We start from the raw sequence: 25025 nt of genomic DNA on the forward strand, positions 1-25025 counted from the left end.
ACGGTTCCCTGGTATTGCTGTTCCTCGTCACTCGTTGGGTCCAGATGCCACAGCTTCGCTGGGGACTCAAAATGGCCGTCGAGAGGTCAGGAAATCTGCTTCAGGGGACGCAGAGATTTCGGGCTCCGGCGGGAGCGGTAAAGTTTGCAACCGTAGTTGAAGAGTTTTGGTGCCTGCCAAGCAGGGGAGTCACTCCTTGACTCCAAGGGAGATTCTTCAGTCTTCCAGAGATAGTGGAACGTCGAAGGGCCAGGATTCTTCTATGTAGAGCGTCGTCCAGGTGTAATCTAAGTTGCATTGGCAAGCTTTGGTATCTTATAGTAAAAAGATGGGAGGGACTAGCTCTATGACCACTCCTCTAGGAGGGTCAGGGTAGTGGGTGGTTACACCCACTTCCCTTTGTCCAGTTGCGCGCCAGAGCAGGGGCAGGTAGCCCCTGAACCGGTTTGAGCTGGCATATGCACAGAGGAGCCTAATGCTCCCCCAGTGCAGGACTTCAAAGCACTCTAAGAGTGCACCCACCCAGCTCCAATACACTAAATCCTGTCTGGGAGGTGGTGACACCTCCCTGTGACAGGAAACCCTTTGTTGGGATCCCTCCACTGCGAGTTTCGGTCAGCAGCAGGAGGGCAGCCCTGTGTCTGTGCTGGTGGCATCCATTTTGTAATGCCAGGGCTCTAGAGGATTTCTATCATGTAGTACAGTGGGTACATGTCGTCCCCTCTAGAAGGGTGGGATCCTACTCCCACACCAGTTACTGGTGTGGGGGTAGGATTCCAAGTTGTTTGACACCAAACACAACATGTTTTGATGTAGTCATTCCAAAGTTAGCATTTACCGCGAGGTTATAATGCACTTAAGAGTATATGGTTTAACCGCATCCACAAACAGCAGCAAAGAATAGACTCTGCCAGCTGCAGCGGGGTCCTGCTCAGGCAGAAACACCCCCTCACATAGTAAACCAAGCACCCTGCCCTTGGGATTGATGGGGCCTACCATAGGGGTGACTGATAGGTTTATATGTGTGTGTATGGTGAGATATAGGAACCTATACCTCAGTGAGGAGTGCTAACACTACCTCACACAGGCTGCAGTAGCAGGCCTGTGGTGTCAGATTGTGAGTGCTTCCCAGGGGTGGCATAATACATGCTGCAGCCCCTGGTAGGCCTGTGAAGTACCAATGCCCTAGGTACCTAAGGTACCATATACTAGGGGCTCACAAGGCACCACAGTATCCAATCACTAGTGCATCTAATATGCACACCAAGTTGTTTAGAGGGATCAGTTAGACTGGGGCCCTGATTAGCAGGGACCCAGCCAGACTATAGCCAGAAACCAGTGTATACATCAGAAAAAAAGTGGGGGCAACATAAGTGCAGATCCTACTCTCCTACACTCGTCACTCGTGGGGTCCAGACGCCACAGCTTCGCTGGGGGCTCAAAATGGCCGTCGAGAGGTCAGGAAATCCGCTTCAGGTGACGCAGGGACTTCGGGCTCCGGCGGGAGCAGTAACGTTTGCAACCGTTGTTGAAGAGTTTTGGTGCCTGCCAAGCAGGGGAGTCACTCCTTGACTCCAAGGGAGATTCTTCAGTCTTCCAGAGATAGTGGAACGTCGAAGGGCCAGGATACTTCTATGTAGAGCGTCATCCAGGTGTAATCTAAGTTGCATTGGCAAGCTTTGGTATCTTATAGTGAAAAGATGGGAGGGACTAGCTCTATGACCACTCCTCTAGGAGGGTCAGGGTAGTGGGTGGTTACACCCACTTCCTTTTGTCCAGTTTCGCGCCAGAGCAGGGGCAGGTAGCCCCTGAACCGGTTTGAGCTGGCATATGCACAGAGGAGCCTACTGCTCCCCCAGTGCAGGACTTCAAAGCACTCTAAGAGTGCACCCACCCAGCTCCAATACACTAAATCCTGTCTGGGAGGTGGTGACACCTCCCTGTGACAGGAAACCCTTTGTTGGGCTCCCTCCACTGCGAGTTTCGGTCAGCAGCAGGAGGGCAGCCCGGTGTCTGTGCTGGTGGCATCCATTTTGTGATGCCAGGGCTCTAGATGATTTCTACCGTGTAGTACAGTGGGTACATGTCGTCCCCTCTAGAAGGGTGGGATCCTACTCCCACACCAATTACTGGTGTGGGGTAGGATTCCAAGTTGTTTGACACCAAACACGACATGTTTTGATGCAGTCATTCCAAAGTTAGCATTTACCGCGAGGTTATAATGCACTTAAGAGTATGTGGTTTAACCGCATCCACAAACAGCAGCAGAGAATAGACTCTGCCAGCTGCAGAGGGGTCCTGCTCAGGCAGAAGCACCCCCTCACATAGTAAACCAAGCACCCTGCCCTTGGGATTGATAGGGCCTACCATAGGGGTGACTGATAGGTTTATATGTGTGAGTATGGTGAGATATAGGAACCTATACCTCAGTGAGGAGTGCTAACACTACCTCACACAGGCTGCAGTAGCAGGCCTGTGGTGTCAGATTGTGAATGCTTCCCAGGGGTAGCATAATACATGCCGCAGCCCCTGGTAGGCCTGTGACGAACCTATGCCCTAGGTACCTAAGGTACCATATACTAGGGGCTCACTAGGCACCACAGTATCCAATCACTAGTGCATCTAATATGCACACCAAGTTGTTTAGAGAGATTAGTGAGACTGGGGCCCTGATTAGCAGGGACCCAGCCAGACTATAGTCAGAAACCAGTGTATACATCAGAAAAAAAGTGGGGGCAACATAAGTGCAGATCCTACTCTCCAACACAGAGTCACCTAGGTATGACAAACACAAATAGACGTTGCTGAGGCAGAGGGCAGCAGGTCACACACCCAGCACGCCATACGACTAGGCATACTCACCCACAATCCATGCACGCTCGGGAAGCAGATTAGTCATCAGCTGGGGCACAATGCTGTTCCGCAGGATGTGGGAGTCATGGGCCGAGCCTGGGAATTTGGCACACACGTGGGAGATGATCATATCTGCCAGGCACACCACTTGCACATTTATGGAGTGGTAATGTTTGCGATTCCTGTAAATGTGCTCACTTGCCTGTGGTGGCACAAGCCCGACATGGGTGCAATCAATGGCACCAACAACATTGGGGATGTGTCCAAGGGGATAGAAGTCTCCCTTCACAGCAGGCAATTCAGCACCCCTGGGGAAATGGATGCATCTGTCCTTGTATATCATCATGGTGGAGAGTACCTCACGCAGCACCATGCTGAACGTCGGTTGTGACATCCCACCAGCGCTGGCCACTGTCTCTTGGAACGATCCAGTGGCAAAAAAATGCATGGCTGCCATCACCTCATAAGTAGGGGTGAAAGCTGTTGTATATGTCCGGTGAGGCTGTCGGTGGGGCTCCAACAGATCACAAAGGGTTTTTAGGGTGGCTCTATCCAGATGGCACTTCCGGATGATCGCCACATCCTCCATATCCTCCAGCACAGTCAAGTGACGAATCAGATTTGGCCTCCTCCTATTTGAGATGAAAGTGGACACATGTCAATGCAATACATCATGAGATGGGCACAGCATCTCACGTTCTGGATGACACAACGACAACAATGACTGCCATCAATATTGAGTAACAGACCAGCTTACATGTAGGGACACCTTCAGCTACACAAAGGGCACACCTGTCAACTTATACAAAACAAGTACCTCAAACACCACCTTGGTCAATGTGAATGCACATAGGGATATGGCCACATTTCACATGGGCACACCTGGGAGTATAGCATCCAGCATATGTTTAAGAAATCAAACCCACTGTCTCCTAACTAGCTGCTGTACCTGTCACACCTTCATGCGTCATTTCAACCTGGCACACATCCACCACACAATGACCACAGTCGGCGCAGCCATGACGAATGTGTGCATGAGCAGACATGAGAGGCCATGCAAAATAGATCATCATTCATTCAGACGAGCATTGTTGTGATTGTCACTGCACCTCAACACATTGACATGTGTACACATTGTAGAGTCCAGAACAACACTGTCCTGCCTACATGACCATCAAATTCATAAGTGACATGTGAGTGAGTACAGGCCAATCTACGAAATCACATACACAATCATGGCATATGTAGTCACCAGTGTAGTAAACGGAACATTGGCATCGTGTGCACAATGACGTGAAATTGACCATGTGGGTACTGTGCACTGTTGATGTTTGCCAGATGGCCATTGCAATTGTATGGCACCCATATTGCGGTAGCTACCACCTGGCCCGGCGGTGAGGTAGTGATAGGCATGGAGACATTGGGAAATGGCGGTTGGCATGCTCCACCGCCTGAATCGCGGTGCCTCGTGTCAATGTACGGCACCCATATCGCGGTAGCTACTGCCTGGTTCCAGCCGTGTGTCACCAGCACCCCCATTCACACAAGTGCGGTAGTGATATGCATGGAGACATGGGGGAGTGGTGGTTGGCATGCTCCGCCGCCAAAATTGCGGTAGCGCACACCTGGCCCCTGCGGTGTGTCACCAGCATCCCCATTCACACAAGTGCGGTAGTGATAGGCATGGAGACATGGGGAAATGGCGGTTGGCATGCTCCGCCATCCATATCGTGGTAGCTACCGCCTGGCCCCAGCGGTGTGTCACCAGCACCCCCATTCACACAAGAGCGGTAGTGATGGGCATGGAGACATGGGGAAATGGCGGTTGGCATGCTCCGCCATCCATATCGTGGTAGCTACCGCCTGGCCCCTGCGGTGTGTCACCGCCATGGAGCTTTCCCTAGAGCCAATGGGAACCTTAATTGCGGTGGTATGATGCAATTCTAAAGATCGTGGTAGGCGTGCTCCGCCACCACGGAGGCGGTCATTGGATGCATTTGAAAGAGGCAGACCTGGACCACCAATTGCTGCAGCTGGGCACCTTTGAAACAACCCCAGGGGGCTATATATGTGTGGGAGGGAGCCTCACATTTCCACTGCTCCCAGAGCCTGCTGCCTGAGACCCCTCACCTGCTGCTGCCTCCAGGGACTGATACCAGAGACCCCTCACCTACTGCTGCCTCCAGGGACTGCTGTCAGAGACCCCTCACCTGCTGCTGCCTCCAGGGACTGCTGTCAGAGACCCCTCACCTGCTGCTGCCTCCAGGGACTGCTGCCAGAGACCCCTCACCTGCTGCTGCCTCCAGGGACTGCTGGCTGAGACCCCTCACCTGCTGCTGCCTCCAGGGACTGCTGCCTGAGACCCCTCACCTGCTGCTGCCTCCAGGGACTGCTGCCAGAGACCCCTCACCACCCAATCCCGCCGCTGTTGTCTCATGTCCACAGTGATGGCAAGGACAAAGAAGATCCGTGCAAGTCCCTTCACAAGCGAGGAGCTGAAGGTCCTGGCGGACGAGGTGTTCACACAGTACCCAAGGCTATATGGTGCCCCAAATATCGCTGTAAGTCCTCAACAGTGGGGGGGGTAGGGCAGGGGGGCACACTAGTAGTTGGACTGATGCAATATGTGCCTGGGAGTGTGGGGTTGTGTCATGCACTGCCTGACATGCTGTCTCCAGGGGAGAGGTGTGTGTACCCAATGCCACAGGTTTGCCTGCCTGCACATGTATGTATGAGTGACCTGTGTTGTGTTGTCAGCCATACAGTGAAGCAGAAGGTTGTTCATGCAGGAGTCCGGACAGTGATTGCTTGGCTGAATGGCTGTGTGTGCCCCTGTAGTCCATCTCAGTGTGAGCCCAGCTGGCCAGCACAGTCCCCGCCCACAAAGACAAGGACACATCACTTCACTTACAGAGTATTACATCAGTCTTTTCACATTGCACTCCAGCTATGGGCCATCTCAGCACTGTAGATTGCACACGACCGGCTCTCTGAAGAGAATTTTGGATATGTGAGATCATGTCCCTCAATGTGACATCCATGAGAAAGTCATCTATTCACAGGGCAGGGACATTGAGGGCTGCACAATCTTGGACACAGTGAGTCCACCCCCAAACACAGGTTGATTTGTGATGTATGTGTTGCTCAACCCAACAATGGACTGGAGATGTGGGCAGGCTACATAGGTGTTTCAGTGCTGGCATCCTGCGTGTGTGTGAGATGGGCAGGGACTGTGTTCCCCCTCACACCTGCATGCTTTTACATCAGCATTTCCCATGCAGATGTACCATGTGAGATGTACTCTAGTCTCTGATAGACAAATCGTTGGATATGTGATGAGTTTGTATCTTGCTGCTATACTGATAGATGCCGCTACATAACACTGTCACTGATCATTTCCCCCTCCTGTCTCCCATGCCTGCAGCTCAAGGTACACCAGCGTTAGGCCGTGTGGAGGGCCATTGCAGCAAAGGTGCGAGCTCTGGGGGTCTCAAACCAACAGTGCACGCACGGACACAAGAGATGGGACGACATCAGCCGACTGGCAAAGAACGTGGCGGAGATGACCTTGGGGCTGCTTCCTCGCACTGGGCGTTTGGCACAGCGCAGCATGACACCACTAATGGGGCACATCTTGGCAGTGACACAGCCTGAGCTGGATGCACGTTTGAAGGAGCATCAGCAGCAAGCCAGGGGTGAGCATTTGGGGAGGGTGATTTTGGCTGGGAGTGGCTGCATGTGTACAGAGTCTGTGCCAGTGCTGGCCTATGTGATGTTGGTAGTGTGATGCAGTGGCATGTAAGTGGCTGTTGGGCTGGGTGCCGGTGTCATGCATTTGTCCTACCTGTACTTACAAAGGTGATTTGGATGCTGTGCATTCACATTGCATTCTGTGTTGTGTTCTTCACGTTTCTTCTGCATTGGGGTAGTCTTGGGAATCCCATGGGAGGGAACGGCAGTGTGCCCGATCTGACTGTGCCTTCATCAATGCGTCCATTGCATGCACCCAGATTGGGGAGGCCTAGACATCTGACAACAATGTGTAACAGTCTTTTGTCCCCAAAGTACAACATGGTGGGGGGCATGGGCTAATGGCCATTGTGGACTGTCATGTTGTAGTCTGTGTCTGTGTTGTCCCCTCCTGTTCCATCCAGATCTGTCATTGGCAACAAGTAGTGTGCCCCCATCATGTCCCTAGGTGTGCTCAGAGCTAGTTGTGTGTCTGGTTGAACAGAGCCACAAGCAGGGTGTTGTGCTGTGTGGTCACCACATGGCTCACTCATGCTTGAGTTTCCAGTTTCCACGCACTGTTTGAGTCTATATAGTGAGTTGGCACAATGTGATTGCACAGGGTGGTGTGCAACATGTAGATTTGGTCATCTTTTGTTATGCATTGCTTGCATATGTTTGTTCTGTTGCTGACACTGACCTGACCCTACATCTCTGTCTCTCATGCAGCATCTCCTGTGGTCATGGAGGGACAGGGGACAGACACCAGTGGGGGTGAAACTAGCACAACAGCTACACAGGAGCCCAGTGAAACAGATGTCACCAGCGCCTCAGAGGGGGACAGGAGTCTGCAGGAGGAATCCCAGCCTGAGACGCAAAGCACCACATCATCTGATGCCAGCGGGGATGCATCCATGTTGGCGGGCACAGGAAACGGGGACTCTGCATAGTCTTCCACCACTCAGCGGCCAGTGCCCACCCTCCCAGCCACTTCCTCTGGTGCTGCCCGTGTCCGCCTCAGTAAGAGGGGAAGAGTGTCCTTCACCCCTGGCACCGCTGCCCCTGTTCCCCCTGCTGCCATCAGTGCTGAGTCTGTGGACCTTTTGCGCCAGCTGTGTGTAGGCCAAACAGTTCTCCTCAATGCCTTCATTGACCACGACACAAAATTAGCCCAGGTGGTTGCTTTCATGGAGGGCATACATTCAGACGTGGGTGGGCTGCACCGGACTGTCCAGGCTTTGTCCTCAAAAGTGATGTCTGCCCTTCAACAGGCACATACTCACAGTCGAGCTCCGGTCCCTTTGTCCACCCCCCTGGCAGTGGCCACGTCCGACGATAGTGACCACGGTCCACATACATCTAAGTCAAGATATGGCACACGAAGCACACAACAGCAGCAACCCAAGGGGTCCCGGGCACAGACAACATCCCCACAGAAGACCAAAGCCACCCCAGAGGCCAGAGAGAAAAGCCTGTCAGGCGACACCAGGGGACAAAAAGCAAAGCAGCAGACCTCAGGCACACATGCCTCAGAGGCATCCCCATCCAAGGACTCTCCTGCCCCTAAAGCATCTCGCAAAGAGAAGCATACAGTGTCTGTGCCCACCAAGGAGGTGGTGCATGCCAAGGGTACACCTAGGAAGGGCTCCAAGGCAGATTCACCCACCACCTTGACTCCCATTCCAAGCCCAGTGAAGCTGGGGAAGGAGGGCACTGTAGGGGTGACACCTAGTGAACAGGGAAAGGGGGGGCAGAGGCGAAGCCAGGCAAAGCGTTCCGCTGGGTCCAGCACATCACCAGAGGGGGTGCCATTGTCTGCACCTGATGCAGCTTTGGTGGTGAGTGTTCCTGTTGTGTCCACACCACTTTCCATTGATACAGAGTCAGTCAAGCCATTTAGGATCCCCAAGAAGCGGAAAGGCACCCCTCCACAATCTCCCAGCCACACCGTGTCTCTCGTCTGCATGACTCCGCCTTCACGTGCCACTACACCACCTGGTCCAAGGAGCCCTCCGGCTTGCCATGCCACTGATCGCTCTACCTCAGCTGTTCCGCTCTCTCCCCGGTCAAGTGCCCCGACAGTCCCCGAGACACAGCCAGCTCCCAGTCCGCCTGACAGCCAAGTCTGAGTGTTAGTAACCCTCATACACCGGTCTCTCACACACATAGGCATGTACTGCACATTAGACAAAGTCCTGCGCACACAATCAGGATAAAGCTTATTAGAAGCATCTGTCAGAGGAATGAGTAAGTAAATAAATTCGATTGATTTTGAACATAGAAGGTCGACATCAGCAGAATTTTTGAGAAAAGAAAAACTTTATGTGTGTCAATGTCTGACCAATACAAAGCACGCAAATATTCAGCCGACACGTGTTTCGTCACACTGTGTAAAGATGTGACTCTTCAGGGCTGGGAAGGACACAAAGAAATAACAGAAAATGAAGATGAGTAAAAAAAGGGCAAAAATTATAACACATTATATTGCAAAGACTGAAAGAACGTAGGTCCAAGGTGTGAGATGCTCTTGATGTGAAACGGGTGAAACAATGTCTCAAGAACAGAGTTTAAAGCAAGATGCATCTGGACTGTAGAGCTGGACGAGGTACTATCAGTAGAAAAAGTGGCTATGGAGAATCCAAAATATATAAGAGCAGGCAAAGGACGGTGAAAGGTGCTCTTAATAAGGGCCCGGTGATGCTAAGTCACTGTAAAACTGAAAATCAACAATGTGCAATAAAGAACGCTTCACTGGAATGCTCCTAAGCAGAAAAGAATCGCGTGTTTGTACGAATGTGTAGCATGCTGGATAACTGCTGCACTAGTAAAATAAAAATTGTGTGTGCCAAATGACTATGGAGAGTGCAAGAAAAATTATGGTGAAAAAACAGAAAAGGTAAAGATAGTGGGCTAAAAGACGACTGGTGATGGATAATGCATAAAATCCCAAAACGCATGCGAGAATGTGGCTGAACATTGTAACATTAGGAATTCGTGATAGAGTTATGCTTGTAAAGCACATAAGTAACCTGAGCAGAATTGAAACGGAAGAGTCTAGTGATCCTTCAGATTACGAATGGAAACACACAATAATGACAAAAGTGCGTAGACAAATTGATCTCTATGCAGTGTGACAGGTAGGTAACAAACAATAATGATAATGGAAGAAAAATATATCAAAGGCCATAATAAAACCGGAATAAACCATTCTGTAAATAGAGAGAAAACATAAGAAATGCAGTTTGGAAGACATAAGAGATACAGTGGCCGTAGTTACTAGAAAAAGCAGCAATATGACAAAAGAAAAAATGGAGCAGAAATGACGGTTCACTAAATCACTGGAGGCAGCCTAAGAAATGTTAGGCGGCAAAGGACTAATCAAGATGAACAATAAAAAGCGGCAAGCGTAATGGGAAAGGGGCTAAGGTATCCACACTCAGTGTGGGAGGGTATGCTCAGACGTGAGTCCCTTGCTCATTGCACCATCAGGATTCAGGCAAGCCGGGCCGACGAAGGCTGTGATGCCAGAAACCGGTCCCCGGAAGCTTGTTTCCTTCCCAGTATAAGAATTGGCTTGGTAGTTTGGTTTGCCCTGTTCCCATCATGCACTGGGACAGGTACAGACTAATTTGCATGTAGCCAGGTTCTGAGCTGGGATGGTGCAGTGAGCTAAAAAACGGTGATGGATTAAAACCATGATCTCTTGACTTGGTAAGAGTATTCTGCATCAATCAGAAACTCTGTCCATCACCACCCCCTTTTTCCCAAATCGTTTTTATCCACACTCAGTGTGGGAGGGTATGCTCAGCCGTGAGTCCCTTGCTCATTGCACCATCAGGATTCAGGCAAGCCGGGCCGACGAAGGCTGTGATGCCAGAAACCGGTCCCCGGAAGCTTGTTTCCTTCCCAGTATAAGAATTGGCTTGGTAGTTTGGTTTGCCCTGTTCCCATCATGCACTGGGACAGGTACAGACTAATTTGCATGTAGCCAGGTTCTGAGCTGGGATGGTGCAGTGAGCTAAAAAACGGTGATGGATTAAAACCATGATCTCTTGACTTGGTAAGAGTATTCTGCATCAATCAGAAACTCTGTCCATCACCACCCCCTTTTTCCCAAATCGATTTTATCCACACTCAGTGTGGGAGGGTATGCTCAGACGTGAGTCCCTTGCTCATTGCACCATCAGGATTCAGGCAAGCCGGGCCGACGAAGGCTGTGATGCCAGAAACCGGTCCCCGGAAGCTTGTTTCCTTCCCAGTATAAGAATTGGCTTGGTAGTTTGGTTTGCCCTGTTCCCATCATGCACTGGGACAGGTACAGACTAATTTGCATGTAGCCAGGTTCTGAGCTGGGATGGTGCAGTGAGCTAAAAAACGGTGATGGATTAAAACCATGATCTCTTGACTTGGTAAGAGTATTCTGCATCAATCAGAAACTCTGTCCATCACCACCCCCTTTTTCCCAAATCGATTTTATCCACACTCAGTGTGGGAGGGTATGCTCAGACGTGAGTCCCTTGCTCATTGCACCATCAGGATTCAGGCAAGCCGGGCCGACGAAGGCTGTGATGCCAGAAACCGGTCCCCGGAAGCTTGTTTCCTTCCCAGTATAAGAATTGGCTTGGTAGTTTGGTTTGCCCTGTTCCCATCATGCACTGGGACAGGTACAGACTAATTTGCATGTAGCCAGGTTCTGAGCTGGGATGGTGCAGTGAGCTAAAAAACGGTGATGGATTAAAACCATGATCTCTTGACTTGGTAAGAGTATTCTGCATCAATCAGAAACTCTGTCCATCACCACCCCCTTTTTCCCAAATCGATTTTATCCACACTCAGTGTGGGAGGGTATGCTCAGACGTGAGTCCCTTGCTCATTGCACCATCAGGATTCAGGCAAGCCGGGCCGACGAAGGCTGTGATGCCAGAAACCGGTCCCCGGAAGCTTGTTTCCTTCCCAGTATAAGAATTGGCTTGGTAGTTTGGTTTGCCCTGTTCCCATCATGCACTGGGACAGGTACAGACTAATTTGCATGTAGCCAGGTTCTGAGCTGGGATGGTGCAGTGAGCTAAAAAACGGTGATGGATTAAAACCATGATCTCTTGACTTGGTAAGAGTATTCTGCATCAATCAGAAACTCTGTCCATCACCACCCCCTTTTTCCCAAATCGATTTTATCCACACTCAGTGTGGGAGGGTATGCTCAGACGTGAGTCCCTTGCTCATTGCACCATCAGGATTCAGGCAAGCCGGGCCGACGAAGGCTGTGATGCCAGAAACCGGTCCCCGGAAGCTTGTTTCCTTCCCAGTATAAGAATTGGCTTGGTAGTTTGGTTTGCCCTGTTCCCATCATGCACTGGGACAGGTACAGACTAATTTGCATGTAGCCAGGTTCTGAGCTGGGATGGTGCAGTGAGCTAAAAAACGGTGATGGATTAAAACCATGATCTCTTGACTTGGTAAGAGTATTCTGCATCAATCAGAAACTCTGTCCATCACCACCCCCTTTTTCCCAAATCGAGAAAAACTAGAGCGCGCAGTGCATGCGGGCGAGGCTGAAGCAGGAAGTGAGGGAGTGAATGACTAAATCGTCATGGTTACGTGTCTAAGCAAAAAAACGGCTCGAGTGGCGTGAGCTCGCAACTAATGGCAGATAGAAGGGATAAGCAAGGACATGTACAGAAGACCCTACGAGGAGAATTAAGTATTCACGTATTAAGCAGCAGTGTGCGACAGATATAATAAGGGTACAGTGTACACATCAATGGGGATTAATTGAGTAGAATCACATGCATATTCATTAATGTCAATGAACAACGAAGAGACAGAAAAAAGGGTGGAAACTCGAAAGTCAATAGTTGCACAGTTAAAGAAAACAGAAAAAACAGGTTCAGAGGTCAAAGCAGAGTTTGCCTCTCTGTAAGTAATCAGTGGCATAAAAGCCAAGCATATAATGACAAATTAAGCAAATATATACTAGAGCATGTAAGCAAACAGGCATGTCATGACATGAAAGGAAAAAACAAAAATTGGGTTAAGTTCCTAGAAAGTACTGTAACTCATGGTCAATGTTGAGACCGTGTTTAACCGACTGAAGGCGCATTATCCATGTCGCCTCTTGTCTCCTCAGTCTCAGTTCTCGGTTACCACCTCTGGCGTTACTTTTGGAAATGTCTATTCCAAAAAAGGAAAGTCTTTTTTGGGTGCCCTGTGTTTTGCATGATGCTATGTGAGAAGCCATCGGGTATTTGGCATCCACATTGTGCATAGCACGAACATGTTCACTGATACGTTCCTTCAGTGGCCTGATCGTGCTCCCCACGTATTGAAGGCTACATGTGCATTGTAGGATGTAGACCACAAAGGAGGAATTGCAGTTGATGTTGCAGGTTATTCTGTGTTTTTTGCCATTCCAGCCACTGAATTCTTTCGTGCCATTAGCGGCCCATTTGCAAACGCCGCAACAGCCACATTTGAAAAAACCAATGGTATGGGGTTTGAGCCAGGAGGAGGATGCAGACGTGGAGTGAGGAATCGTAGGACAGAGTCTGCTTCTAAGAGTTCTCCCTCTCCTGAATGTTATTTGTGGGTGATCACCGATGTTGTCCTTGAGGCTTGGGTCAGCCAGTAAGATGCCCCAGTGTCTGATGAAGCTTTTACGTATTGTACTGCTGATGGCATTGTACTCTGTGATTAGTCTGATGGTTTGTTTGTCTGTATTACCACAAGTCTTGGTCTGTAGGGTCGTTTCTCTTCTGATATTCTTGATTCTGGTTGTGGCTTTTCTAAGGGTCTGTGGTTTATAACCCCTTTGTACAAATCTTTGTTTCATGTCGTTCAGGCAATTGGAAAATTCGGTGTCTTCACTACAGTTCCTCCTGGCCCTGGTGAATTCTCCAAAAGGAATCGTCTCTATCTGGTGTAAAGGATGTGCACTTTCGGCATGAAGAATGGCATTGCAAGAGGTTTGCTTCCGATACAATCTACTGTGTAGGCAATTGTCTTTGACGTATAGTTCTACATCCAAGAACGAGATGTTGGTCTTGCTGGACTCGCATGTGAATTTCATGTCCATATTGTTGGAGTTGAGATAATCACAGAACTGGTTAAGGTTTTCTTGCGTGCCAGACCAAAGAAGTAAACAATCATCGATGTATCTACCCCAGTATATGATGTAGTCAATCCACTGGGCTGCTTTCTTGTCCCATAGCCATTCTGTTTCTAAGGCACCCATGTATAGGTTGGCAAAAGATGGTGAAAATTTGGAGCCCATGGCCACTCCTTTGGTTTGTCTGTACCAGTGTTGTTCATACATGAAAAAGTTGTTATTAAGTATGATTTCCATCATACCGATAACCATGTTTGTGTGTTCCCATAAAGTGGCTGATCTGTGGTGAAGAGATCTGGAGACTACCTCAAGTCCTAAGTCGGGCTTGATAGATGTGTAGAGGGAGACGACATCAAGGGTGGCTATGATCATGTTAGGTTGCCATTGTATGTCTGCAAGGATCCCTAGAATATGCTTGGTGTCCTGAATGTAGGAAGGCAAATTTTTGACCATTGGGTTGAGAAACAGGTCGACATATTGGGCTAGTCTTTCGGTTGGTCCTCTTATGCCAGAAATGATCGGACGGCCAGGAGGAAAAGGGGCCTGCTTATGTACCTTTGGTAGAGTATAAAGCACAGGATAAGTAGGTTTAGCTATTGTCATGTAGCATACTTCTTCTTCATCAATGAGTCCCATTTCTTGCCAACCACTGAGTTTTTTATTGATGAGACTGGTCAAGGGACCAGTGGGGTTGCTTTCCAGACGCTCATAGCAGGTATTATCTTGCAGTTGGCTCATGATTTCGTTGTGGTAGTCGATGCGATTCATCACAATGACATTCCCGCCTTTGTCGGCTTCTCTGATGATGGTGTTTTCAGCGGTCAGGTTATTGAGAGCCATTCTCTCACCCTTGGTAAGATTTTCTTTGGTCTTGCGGTTGTTTCTCGTGATGTTCCTCTCATACTGATCGAGATCTTCAAGTACCAGGTTGTGGAATATGTCAATGGTGTTCCCTCCCGACAGGGTGGGTGTCCATTTAGACTTGTTTTTGAGGCCACTGGGGATGGTGCCCGATGGATCAATGTCGAGGTCTCGTAGTAGCAGATCAAAGCTTGGAGGTGGGTCATCTGTTTCAGACATGGAAAGTAGCAGATGGGTGTCACGCACATCTTTAATGGTTTGAGGGTGTAGGGGGTTGATGACGCGAGTTGGTCTGGTCTGAAAGGCAGGTATGGACTCAAAGTGTTTTTTGAGTTTGAGGCCCCTGATGAATTTGAACACATCTATTTTAGATCTGCACAGATCTCCTGCTTCGTATGGGTTGAAACTGAGGCCTTTACTAAGTAGGGAGATCATGTTATTGTTAAGTGAGAAGGAAGAGAGATTGACTACTTGTATGTCAGTATTGTTGGTCATTACTTGTCGTTTCCCGATCTCAGTTTCTTCTTGTATTGCTCGTTTTCCTGCCCTTTTTCCTCTACGGGTTTTTTGTCCCCTGTACCCTGTCTTTGTTGTGTTCTCGTCTCGCGTCTGATCGCTTGTACTTCGCGTAAAAAACTGGAACTGGTTGCCTTAGGGTTGGATTGATCAAGGCTCTCTGGTTCTGCCTCAAACTCAAAAAACACTTTGAGTCCATACCTGCCTTTCAGACCAGACCAACTCGCGTCATCAACCCCCTACACCCTCAAACCATTAAAGATGTGCGTGACACCCATCTGCTACTTTCCATGTCTGAAACAGATGACCCACCTCCAAGCTTTGATCTGCTACTACGAGACCTCGACATTGATCCATCGGGCACCATCCCCAGTGGCCTCAAAAACAAGTCTAAATGGACACCCACCCTGTCGGGAGGGAACACCATTGACATATTCCACAACCTGGTACTTGAAGATCTCGATCAGTATGAGAGGAACATCACGAGAAACAACCGCAAGACCAAAGAAAATCTTACCAAGGGTGAGAGAATGGCTCTCAATAACCTGACCGCTGAAAACACCATCATCATCAGAGAAGCCGACAAAGGCGGGAATGTCATTGTGATGAATCGCATCGACTACCACAACGAAATCATGAGCCAACTGCAAGATAATACCTGCTATGAGCGTCTGGAAAGCAACCCCACTGGTCCCTTGACCAGTCTCATCAATAAAAAACTCCGTGGTTGGCAAGAAATGGGACTCATTGATGAAGAAGAAGTATGCTACATGACAATAGCTAAACCTACTTATCCTGTGCTTTATACTCTACCAAAGGTACATAAGCAGGCCCCTTTTCCTCCTGGCCGTCCGATCATTTCTGGCATAGGAGGACCAACCGAAAGACTAGCCCAATATGTCGACCTGTTTCTCAACCCAATGGTCAAAAATTTGCCTTCCTACATTCAGGACACCAAGCATATTCTAGGGATCCTTGCAGACATACAATGGCAACCTAACATGATCATAGCCACCCTTGATGTCGTCTCCCTCTACACATCTATCAAGCCCGACTTAGGACTTGAGGTAGTCTCCAGATCTCTTCACCACAGATCAGCCACTTTATGGGAACACACAAACATGGTTATCGGTATGATGGAAATCATACTTAATAACAACTTTTTCATGTATGAACAACACTGGTACAGACAAACCAAAGGAGTGGCCATGGGCTCCAAATTTTCACCATCTTTTGCCAACCTATACATGGGTGCCTTAGAAACAGAATGGCTATGGGACAAGAAAGCAGCCCAGTGGATTGACTACATCATATACTGGGGTGGATACATCGATGATTGTTTACTTCTTTGGTCTGGCACGCAAGAAAACCTTAACCAGTTCTGTGATTATCTCAACTCCAACAATATGGACATGAAATTCACATGCGAGTCCAGCAAGACCAACATCTCGTTCTTGGATGTAGAACTATACGTCAAAGACAATTGCCTACACAGTAGATTGTATCGGAAGCAAACCTCTTGCAATGCCATTCTTCATGCCGAAAGTGCACATCCTTTACACCAGATAGAGACGATTCCTTTTGGAGAATTCACCAGGACCAGGAGGAACTGTAGTGAAGACACCGAATTTTCCAATTGCCTGAACGACATGAAACAAAGATTTGTACAAAGGGGTTATAAACCACAGACCCTTAGAAAAGCCACAACCAGAATCAAGAATATCAGAAGAGAAACGACCCTACAGACCAAGACTTGTGGTAATACAGACAAACAAACCATCAGACTAATCACAGAGTACAATGCCATCAGCAGTACAATACGTAAAAGCTTCATCAGACACTGGGGCATCTTACTGGCTGACCCAAGCCTCAAGGACAACATCGGTGATCACCCACAAATAACATTCAGGAGAGGGAGAACTCTTAGAAGCAGACTCTGTCCTACGATTCCTCACTCCACGTCTGCATCCTCCTCCTGGCTCAAACCCCATACCATTGGTTTTTTCAAATGTGGCTGTTGCGGCGTTTGCAAATGGGCCGCTAATGGCACGAAAGAATTCAGTGGCTGGAATGGCAAAAAACACAGAATAACCTGCAACATCAACTGCAATTCCTCCTTTGTGGTCTACATCCTACAATGCACATGTAGCCTTCAATACGTGGGGAGCACGATCAGGCCACTGAAGGAACGTATCAGTGAACATGTTCGTGCTATGCACAATGTGGATGCCAAATACCCGATGGCTTCTCACATAGCATCATGCAAAACACAGGGCACCCAAAAAAGACTTTCCTTTTTTGGAATAGACATTTCCAAAAGTAACGCCAGAGGTGGTAACCGAGAACTGAGACTGAGGAGACAAGAGGCGACATGGATAATGCGCCTTCAGTCGGTTAAACACGGTCTCAACATTGACCATGAGTTACAGTACTTTCTAGGAACTTAACCCAATTTTTGTTTTTTCCTTTCATGTCATGACATGCCTGTTTGCTTACATGCTCTAGTATATATTTGCTTAATTTGTCATTATATGCTTGGTTTTTATGTCACTGATTACTTACAGAGAGGCAAACTCTGCTTTGACCTCTGAACCTGTTTTTTTCTGTTTTCTTTAACTGTGCAACTATTGACTTTCGAGTTTCCACCCTTTTTTCTGTCTCTTCGTTGTTCATTGACATTAATGAATATGTATGTGATTCTACTCAATTAATCCCCATTGATGTGTACACTGTACCCTTATTATATCTGTCGCACACTGCTGCTTAATACGTGAATACTTAATTCTCCTCGTAGGGTCTTCTGTACATGTCCTTGCTTATCCCTTCTATCTGCCATTAGTTGCGAGCTCACGCCACTCGAGCCGTTTTTTTGCTTAGACACGTAACCATGACGATTTAGTCATTCACTCCCTCACTTCCTGCTTCAGCCTCGCCCGCATGCACTGCGCGCTCTAGTTTTTCTCGAGTCATTTCTGACAACCCGGTTACTTAAGCTTCCGGTTCCGGGACCTCGGCATTCCAAACATCCTGGAATCGGTGGATCCACATCCCGCGATCCTCAAGCACACCCGGTAAGACCCCAACCCGCTAGCCACACTTTTGTATTTTAAACTGCACATCGCTCATTCTACCCCTTTTTTACCTTAGATTGTACAGCCAATAACCCACGTGGCTGGTACACATCGGCGCCTAACTTACCAGTTCGGGTGACCGGTCTTTCCGTACCGCACCCTCACCTTGCCAGTTTCATTTACGTTTCAAGGTCCACGCTCATCGATATCATCAGGTACGGGGAGTTCTTCAATCCTGCTCGAATCGGCTACGTTCCCCGTTCCACGTGCATGCTTTGTATTTCCCTCCGTCTCACATTCACGGCTCCGTAACCAAGAATAAACACTGTCACTTAATAGATCATACCTTAGCCCCTTTCCCATTACGCTTGCCGCTTTTTATTGTTCATCTTGATTAGTCCTTTGCCGCCTAACATTTCTTAGGCTGCCTCCAGTGATTTAGTGAACCGTCATTTCTGCTCCATTTTTTCTTTTGTCATATTGCTGCTTTTTCTAGTAACTACGGCCACTGTATCTCTTATGTCTTCCAAACTGCATTTCTTATGTTTTCTCTCTATTTACAGAATGGTTTATTCCGGTTTTATTATGGCCTTTGATATATTTTTCTTCCATTATCATTATTGTTTGTTACCTACCTGTCACACTGCATAGAGATCAATTTGTCTACGCACTTTTGTCATTATTGTGTGTTTCCATTCGTAATCTGAAGGATCACTAGACTCTTCCGTTTCAATTCTGCTAAGGTTACTTATGTGCTTTACAAGCATAACTCTATCACGAATTCCTAATGTTACAATGTTCAGCCACATTCTCGCATGCGTTTTGGGATTTTATGCATTATCCATCACCAGTCGTCTTTTAGCCCACTATCTTTACCTTTTCTGTTTTTTCACCATAATTTTTCTTGCACTCTCCACAGTCATTTGGCACACACAATTTTTATTTTACTAGTGCAGCAGTTATCCAGCATGCTACACATTCGTACAAACACGCAATTCTTTTCTGCTTAGGAGCATTCCAGTGAAGCGTTCTTTATTGCACATTGTTGATTTTCTGTTTTACAGTGACTTAGCATCACCGGGCCCTTATTAAGAGCACCGTTCACCGTCCTTTGCCTGCTCTTATATATTTTGGATTCTCCATAGCCACTTTTTCTACTGATAGTACCTCGTCCAGCTCTACAGTCCAGATGCATCTTGCTTCAAACTCTGTTCTTGAGACATTGTTTCACCCGTTTCACATCTCACACCTTGGACCTACGTTCTTTCAGTCTTTGCAATATAATGTGTTATAATTTTTGCCCTTTTTTTACTCATCTTCATTTTCTGTTATTTCTTTGTGTCCTTCCCAGCCCTGAAGAGTCACATCTTTACACAGTGTGACGAAACACGTGTCGGCTGAATATTTGCGTGCTTTGTATTGGTCAGACATTGACACACATAAAGTTTTTCTTTTCTCAAAAATTCTGCTGATGTCGACCTTCTATGTTCAAAATCAATCGAATTTATTTACTTACTCATTCCTCTGACAGATGCTACTAATAAGCTTTATCCTGATTGTGTGCGCAGGACTTTGTCTTTTGTTCTCTTGAGCGGGTTTTTCCCACTTAATTGCAGGGGTCTCCTTGGGTTGGTACCCCTGACCTGACAGCACCACACCTACTCTTTCAAAGTGAATACTCACAGTGCACACGTCTGAGCGCCATCTTCCTTTATCCCCATCCAACCCTGCCACATTGTGATGTACTGCACATTGTTACCCACTGACTGTGTTGCTGACCATGGAAAGGTACAGTCGCACACATTCCCTGTGCAGCTTCTCATGGACATACTCTGCCCTGGCCACTGGCCTTGTTGTTCACTGCTGTTTTGCCCTTGCCTGTGCAGCTTCTTATGAACATACTCTGTACTCTGCCCTGGCCACTGGGCTTGTTGTTCACTGCTGTTTTGCCCTTGCCTGTGCAGCTTCTCATGGACATACTCTGCACTCTGCCCTGGCCACTGGACAAGTTGTTCACTGCTGTTTTGCCCTTGCCTGTGCAGCTTCTCATGGACGTACTCTGCACTTAGCCCTGGCCACTTGACTTGCTGTTTTGCCCTTGCCTGTGCAGCTTCTCATGGACATACTCTGCATTTTGTGCCTTGCTCTTCTCTTCTCATGCTGCCTATCTGGGCAATATGTGAATATAGACAGTTGCTCCTGTTGTCTATTTTGTCAGTGTCCTTACTGAATAAAGTTATTTTACTGTGTGTATATGGTTCACTGTGCCACATGGTCTGTGTGCCACTTCAACATAGTCAATGTTTGGGCTCACTGACTCAATTTTTTTCAGGGGTGACAGGGTCTTCCGTTCTTCCTGACCCAGATACTTGCGGGGAAATGGTGTCAATTTTCAATGGGAAGCAGTTGTCATTTACTTAATTTGTTCATGGTGACTATATTGTACACATGTCAAGTTGGGGGGCACTGCCAGCACAGAGTGGGTTTCTGCACACAGTATTGCAGGCAGGCTGGCCAGGATCATCATGTATGTGTATTCTTCCTTTATGTGTGCCCAGTGGTGTATGTGTGTGGTCATCTTGGGATGGCCAGTCATCCTAGTCCCATGGCTTACTTTCCATGTGTGCTCTTGGATGGTCAGGTAGTGTGCAGTGTGGAGGGGGTGTGTTTGTGGGGAGTGTTGATGTGTGCATGCCCCTGCGTTGTCAACTACACACGTCACCCAGGAGTTGTATGCCTGTTTTGATTGTTCAGCCCTGTGGATGTGGTTGTATGCACATGTGTGAGCTGTATGTTGTGCACTGTGCAGTGTGTTGGTGTGTCCTTGCAGTTCTGGCTGACTCCTACTTGTTTTTGTCAATTGTGAGTATGCAGAGTGTGTGACTGGCAAGTCAGTGTTGTGTTTTGTTGCACATCCATGTGACTTGTTGCTGTTTGTGGAGACTTGCAGACCTGCTGTTGCACACTGCCATTGTGGTTGTGTTTTCTCATGCATTGCTATCACATGGTGCCTTCTTGCCTCCAGTGTGGCATGTTGTGTATGTTGTCATACCATCCCCTATCTGTGCTAAAGATGCCTACCCATTGTGGGTCTGCACTCCCTCTCTTTGTGTATGGTACACTCCTGCCATGTCCCCTACTGACATGCAGTATACTTCACTTTGGTGTCAGCTGTCCCCTTGGTTTACATGTGTGTGTGCCTCCCCATCACTTCATTTGTGACACTGTGATTTGTGGTGCAGTTCTTTGGCCAGGGTCAATGTGTCACTCAGGGCATTTCACCAATGGGTTGTATGTGATGTTCTGGTGATGTTTGTCAGTCATGGTTGCTCCTATGCAGTTCAACTATGTGTGCTGCCCAGTCCTCTGGTCAAGTTGTTTCCACCTTTGTGTCCCAGACTTGTGCATCTGTTGGTGTTGTGTTGGATGTATGTGTGTTAGCTGTGTTATTGCTTCACTTCCCGGGTGTGCTGTTGTCTTTGTGCTGTGCTGTATGGTGGTGTGTGGGTTGCTGTTCTGTCACTGATGTCTGTGTGTGGCTGGTATGCTTGGTGTGCAGACACTGCTTGTTGTGCATGCAGTGCTGTGTGTGTATGTTGCCTGTCATTGCCTGGTGTGCATCCCCTGATGTCCTGCTTTGTTTGCTATGTGATTTTTTTGCCTGTGCATCTGTTGTATGTTTGATGTGGCTGTGTTGGTCTGTGATGGTGCACTTTGTGTGTGTGTTGTGGTATGTTGTCTGTGCATTGTTCCTGAGTGATGATTTTGTGCAATCCTGTTGTGTCTGTGCTCCCATTGCCTTTCCACAGTTTAGCTGCACAGGGCATGTGCGGTCTTGTTGCGGTTCTGTGTGTGTTTCTGTTGGGTTATGTGTTTGTGTGTTGTTTTTGTGCAGACATTTGTTGTGGCATCCCTGTGTGTGTGATTGTTTGTGTGTGTATTGCCTGGCAAGTATTGCCACCCTTCAGTGTGTGACACTGGTGTTGTGTGCTGCTGGTGTGAGGGGGGGTATGCGTGTAGATTCCTACTGGTGTTTGTCAGTCATGGAGTGTGTCAATGGGCCCTGTGTGTAGTGCTGCTGGTGTACTCCTGTGAAGTAGCTGTATAGATGTGTGGCTGTTCACAGTTTGACTTCAGGGCCTTCCTTTCATCCTTGTGCCTATACATGGTTTGCCTTGCTGTCTCCCTGTGTTGTTGCACTGTGATTTCTGTGGTTTGACCTCACTGACTGTACCAGCCATGTGTGCTTTGATGGTCTGAGGGAGTTGTTCTCTGTTCCTTGTCTTGCATGTAATGTACACATGCTTGTTGTGTGTCTCCATGGCCTTCCATTTGTGTGCAGCCCACTTTGGTTTTCCTGTTTGTTGTGCTCCATTGCTGTTGGCATGTGGGTTGTGTATGTGTCTGTGTGTCAGTCTGTGGTATGTATGTGTGACTATGCAGGCTGTGTGTCCATTTGGATGTTTGTTACTTGTATGTGTTCATTTGGTGCTTGTCCTCATTTTTGTTTCCCGTGGTGTGGTGGTGTGTGTGTTTCCCTGGCCCTGTACTACTGTGCTGTGTGTTCCTGTGCAGCCACTCCTGCAGTGTCTGTCTACCTGGTTGTTTGTTGTGTGGTGCGGGGTGTGTATTGACCTGGCTTGTTGCTGTGCATGGGGGGTGCACAGAAGGGGCACATGGCATGTGCCTTCATGGGGTGTACTAGTGTGTGGTGGGAGGGGTTGTAGTGGCAGAGGGTGTGGCCCTGTGGTCTTTAAGCCCTGCCTATGCCTGGCACTGGCCCTGCCTTCTGCATTGTGCGAATGTATTTCCTTGTGTTCACCGCTGCGGTGACGTGACCGGGACATAGCTGCATGGTGGCGGTAGCTGTGTGTCCAGGATGCAGAGGGGTGACTTGGTGGCAGGTGGGTGATGTGTGGGTGCCCTTGTGGATGTGTCCTTGTCCCCACCAGGGTGTCTGATGTGGATTTGGACCCTGTGTCAGCCCATGTGGTGTGTGTTGTGTTATTGCGTACCTGCGGCGGCGCCCACGGCGGTCCATGAGTTGCTGGTGATGTAGCAGGTACAGCACTGGAAAAACGTGTAGAGCTGGATCCATGGCGGTTGTGACCGGGTGGTGTGGACCGGGACTCTGGTTTCGCGCTCCGCTGTCGAGATTCCGCCGTCTTCGGTTGGGCGTTTTCTCTGCTGCGGTGCGTCTGCTCGTTTGGGGCATCCTAATTTGTGGAGCGGGTGGACGTCATTCCGCACGGCGGAGAGTCTCCATTGGCTCCCACTGCCGCGGTGGCGGGCACACTTTGATGGCAGTGCGCGTCGCACTGCGGCGGTCGGGAAATGGGCTATGTTTGGCCATACTAATATGGCGGACATGAGGACCGCTGCTCGCGGGCAGAAAAAATCATTTTTCTGCACCACCAGCACTGCGGTGGTGCCACCGCCCAACATCCTAATGGTCCGTGAGTATCAACGGTATGCCAGCTGTAGTCAATATCTTGATCTTAGGTGCCGTTGATGATGGTTTCGACGGCGTTGATGTAGTCGTCTATGTTTTGCCAGCTTGTTTGCTCTTTTTATTAAACCAATTCAGAGGAGTATCTAGGTTTCAATGGCAAGGCTGCAGATTGAGTTGAAGGCTCAGATTTAGAGTCTATAGAAGTCCTTTTTTCCCCTCATGAAACTAGCCTTGTGCAGATCCTTGGTGGGTCCTTGTCAAGGCTTTCTTGCTTCTATGAGGGGACTCATGGTGAGACCCTTTCCCTCTTCTAGGAGGTCTGTGAGGAAGAATAAGACTCACTACTTTCCACCTCAGAAACGACGGCATTTTTATATTACAGTTTCTGCAACCATAGTAAAAGCCTTTCCTCACAGTCGGAGGGTTTTAGTAGAAAAGTTTTGCATATTTTGCAGTCTCTCACCTTGTGGGATGGATGAAGGCAATAAATACAGTATTTATGTGGATCTTCAGAATTAAGCCTTTTCTTACCACAGATGGCACAAGGTCTAAAGAATCCTTTCTTGGCAAGTTCTGACATACTGAAACAATGAGAAATCATGACAGCAGAAGAACTGAACAGAGCTTAGGGAGACTCCATCACACACGACATGCGGTGAAAATCTGAGGGAAGATGCCTCTGCTGGGAGTGTTCAAAGGGTGCTGTCACCTGATTGGTCATTGCTTAACTTTGGTCCTCTTTTAAAAACGACATAGATGGGCTATTAGGCTGACTTTGCATTACCTACAGCCTATTATACCGATACATACTACTTTACTATGGTACAGTGGGACTCTACCTTCGACGACAGGGAATGATTCAAGCATGTGAATCTATGAAAGATAACCCAATACTGAAGAACACAAGCAATATTAATCTTCTTGCAGGCCTCCTGCTCACCAATATGTTCACAGAATTTGATACAGTTGACCACACCATTATTACTGATCGTATGACAATACTGGGTCTATTAGGCCAAGCCCTCAAATAAATCAAATCCTTTCGCACGGATTGCAGTCAGGAAGTCTCATTAAACCCTGCTGTCCACCGAAACATGCACACTTTTACTCTAAAGAAAAGATGACAAGACTTGGAGTTCTCCAGCAGCTCAGATCTCTCACTAATCCTATTTAAAGTTTATGTCCAGGTGACAAGGGAGCTTTTTAGGAAATTTCATTTTCAGGTACTGTCCTACAGAGGTGACACTCAACTGCTTCTGAGTGTAGAAAACATCTGTTAGATATCATAACCGCCCCTCATAGGGATTGCATCTCTGTGGTTATAAGGATGGACGGGTTCCAACTTCCTAAAACGAAATGGCCACAAAACCGAAATTTTGATACTTAGTGAAGATCACTTGGTTTGGGCTGACAACTTGTGGCCTGACTCCACAGGAAA

The 25025-nt window shown here is 48.2% G+C and overlaps 1 protein-coding gene across 1 annotated transcript in view; it reads right to left on the bottom strand.

Moving 5' to 3' along the window:
* Positions 1-25025, bottom strand: part of LOC146871853 (retinoblastoma-binding protein 5-like) — a 99224-nt gene that overhangs the window by 64924 nt on the left and 9275 nt on the right. The window lies entirely within an intron of this gene.

The sequence above is a fragment of the Triturus cristatus genome, chromosome 1_1 (genome assembly GCF_964204655.1).
Source record: "Triturus cristatus chromosome 1_1, aTriCri1.1, whole genome shotgun sequence".
In the NCBI taxonomy this organism is placed as follows: domain Eukaryota; kingdom Metazoa; phylum Chordata; class Amphibia; order Caudata; family Salamandridae; genus Triturus; species Triturus cristatus.